This window comes from Triticum aestivum, chromosome 6D, assembly GCF_018294505.1.
Source record: "Triticum aestivum cultivar Chinese Spring chromosome 6D, IWGSC CS RefSeq v2.1, whole genome shotgun sequence".
NCBI classification, from domain to species: Eukaryota; Viridiplantae; Streptophyta; class Magnoliopsida; order Poales; family Poaceae; genus Triticum; species Triticum aestivum.
Window position 1 is genome coordinate 467387046 of NC_057811.1, and position 3672 is coordinate 467390717.

Sequence of the window (3672 nt, forward strand, 5' to 3'; positions counted from 1 at the left end):
TATATATGGAAAATCCATCCTACCATCCGGTGGTAGTTACCCCACATATCTCATATACTATCAAGTGGTACTATATATACTATTTTATTATTTTAAATATGTTCATATACTATATCTAAGATATTTCAAAACAAGTTACGTGAAAAAATTGCATATGAGCCCATAATTTTTGTTATATTTATGAAATACGTACATATTTGTATGTAAAAAAGAGCATACTCAAAAAATGGTACATACTACCTAATCATTGTTATATACTACATACTACACGTACATACTCTCGGTTTTGACAGATACTATATACAACATACAAAACGCAAGTGGTGGTAACTACCACTGCTATATATGCAGCAACAAAAACTAGGAGTAGTTAAATTCTGCAACTACATGCAGCAACAGAAATTAAAAGCCGAAGATTACTTCTGAGACTGAGACAGATTGAGCTTCATCCTTTTAGGCTGTCGTGGCTCTCAATCTCTGCGGAGTAGTGAAATGATTTGGCAGCTCCCTGGACACCGTCCTGAGAGATCTGACGGCACCCTATAAAAGTCAGGGACACCGGCTTCTGCCAACGTACCAGTGCAACCATTCCATTATCTGTCACTTGCATTTGCGGAGTGTGACCTTGTTAAGAAATTTTCTTGTGATGCAGAAACTACTGCATTTCACAAGCAACCCAAAATAACCTGCTATTGCTTCCTACTGTTCTACGCCGCGCAAAAGCCGGCCTCAACCGACTTTTTACAAGGGAAATGAAGTATTTCCAACAGTCAGATATATATATATATAGTGAGGTTTCTGAAGATCATTGCATCTTGCCTTCTCCAGCGGTTCCAGTCGATTGAGATTATGAGTTTAGCACCCAAGATGGAGCCCTGCAGCTCCGGTTATCACTCCTCAGATCTCGTAGGAAGACACAGCGAGCTCTGCAATGACAATGTGAATACATGAAAGGAGCTCTCCGCCCCTTTCCTCTTCTTTTAAAGAAGCAATGTGAATACATTATAAATACGGGAAACAACCGTCATTTAAAGTCCCACGACATGCAAGAATTTGACAAGAATAGGGAAATAAATAGAAAAAATAACCTTCATTCCAAGCCTAGCGAGACGGAAGAATTTGAGAAACTCATGAGTTGCTAACAGTCTAAAATAATAACCGAGGCATTGGAGTTGTGCCACACGAAAATGTGAACGCGTACATCTGTCCTCTAGTTACTTTCATGATACTGTAACTACTAAAACTCCATATACTGAATCCGCATTCCTTTTAAGCTGCCAAGGTTTTCAATCTCTGCCGAGTAGCGAACTGTTTCGGCAGCTCCCTGAATGCCCTCCTGAGAGATCTGACAGCAGCCTATAACCATCAGTGACTCCAACTTATGAGAACGTACGAGTGCAGCCATTCCATCATCGGTCACGCTGCTACATCAACGTAGCGTGAGGTGACTCAAACAAGGAGCCTGAGCAATGAGATCCATCCCAGCATCAGTTATAGACTTGCAATGCACGAGCTCGAGTGTCTCCAGAAACTGTGAGGATGAGAGGCCCTTCATCCCCTCGTCACGGAAAATGGTGGCACCGTTTAGCACAAGAGCACGAATCGGACAGGATTGGATGAGTGCTACAATACCCTCTTGTGTAAAGCCTATATCTGTTGGCCGACGGACAGAGCAAAATGCGAATGTGAGCTCAACAACCTGAAGCATAGGGCAGCTGAGTGCTAGAGCCTTAAGGCTAACATCAGTCAATGCCGTCCTAAACTCATAATCTTCACAATGCAGAGGGATGAGTCGAAGTGAGATGCTTTTAAGGTCGCTACAATTCTGGAATAGTGCGATCATCTCACTCTCACTTAGACCAATAACGTACTCCAAATAAAGTGTCTCCAATGCTTTGCACTTCCCCAGGAGAAAACGAAGTCCAATTTCTGGCTGAGTTATAATATGAGCCAATCTAAGATCCTTCAAATTATCACAGCAGATGTCATAGCTATATGGGTAGCCAGACACGTAGGAGGAGGAATCGTGGGCCCCCATCTCAACGTAATTTCCATTAATCTCGAACTCAAATTTTTGGAGATTCGCCCATCCTGGACCAAATTCTAGGAGGTCATACTGGCAGATTCCATCGCAATCCTTTACAACAAGTTCCCGTAACGATCCATACCTCCCAAGGTACTCCAGCCACTTCATCTTGTCTACTGCCGTACAGTCAACAAGGTGGAGAACCGAAAGATACCTGCAACCAACCGCCACCCGTAAAATCCCAGTAGAAGTTACTGCTGGTGCATGGTTCAGCCTGAGGGACCTCAAATTTTCGATCTCAGCTAGATAATAAAGACCAATGTCATCGATGTATGAGCAGAAGCTTAAAGCAAGATCAGACAGTGAGTGGCAGCGAGATGATAGAACAAGGAGGCCTTGGTTTTTCAACTGGCCCCCATCACTTGGCCCCCATCACTGGGCTTCCATTCAGAATAATTGATCTCTACTTTTGTCAAATTGGGGAACCGGGAGAACAGCGATACCAAGGCATCTGTCCTAGGGTTGAGTCCACAGCCAACATGGATAGCATCCCTATGCTCCGCCTCGATGGTGCAGAGCTGCTTCGACACGAGGGAAAGAGAATTACGATCACTTGTCTTGGTAACCCTCTTGACGATCTCTGCAAGCAGTGCCTCTGGGAGACCCTCCATTGAGAATCTCCGTGGCATGACTTGGGAATCTCAATGCTCGGCACGGCGCTGAAGTTAAAATATTATTATCAGAATGGAACACATCAAGATAATAATCAGATAATAGCTGCTAAAACTCATGTAAAGGAAACATTGATGAGGCTTTGAACGGCTATGTATCTTCTGAAATATTCGTGCGGTAATCTTCACACTGAACCCTAACTGAGAACTGAGTCATAGCCCAGTGGTAGGGGCATTGTGGTGTATGTCCCTACCGAGTAGGATTCGAGTCCTGTGACGAGCGCTGGTGTCTCACAATGACTTAATAAAATTATACAGGGCAGCTCCCCCTTCAGACTCAATTTGTTCCACGGTCAATGATGATAGCACCTATCTGTATCTGAACTTCTGAATCGTGGAACAAAAATAGTTCCTTGATTATTTGTAGCTAACAGCACCGTATATGTTGATGTATCTAACGAATCAAATGAGCATGTTATGAATTTTAGACGCTCCGGAACATCTGCTACTAACAAGAACAAACTTATCCACTCCTGCATTCCGCACACATCCAAAGTTCCAGAGCAGGTTCATACATAAATGGGCCAGTGGCAGTACCAGACCAAACTGCAGGAATTAAGTCAGACCTAGACACAACACTGTCATGGAATCAACAGAGCCAAGTGCAGGAAACAGAGACTGGATAGCGGAATCAACAACACTAACTAAGCGCGGTGCAGCAATGGAGTTCACCTAGGCGGTGCCCTCGGCTGGCTCTGCTCAGTCATGGTCGCTCTGCTCAAAACTCAAAAGGGGAAAGGAATCGACCCGAATCCGTACCGCAGGGGATCAAGGAATGCCGGCGTCGGCAGGGGAGGACCGAGCGGAGGCGGCGTCGATCGTGGGGTGGTCTGGGATTGGGTGGCGGCCGGCGGCAGGAAACCTCCGCCGCGATCTCCCGGCGCTTTTTTTTTAGGGATTCTCGCGGCGCCTTGG

The 3672-nt window shown here is 44.9% G+C and overlaps 1 pseudogene; it reads right to left on the minus strand.

The window, feature by feature from the left end:
- Positions 1–284: 284 nt before the first annotated feature.
- Positions 285–3672, minus strand: LOC123145955 (F-box/LRR-repeat protein 14-like; annotated as a pseudogene).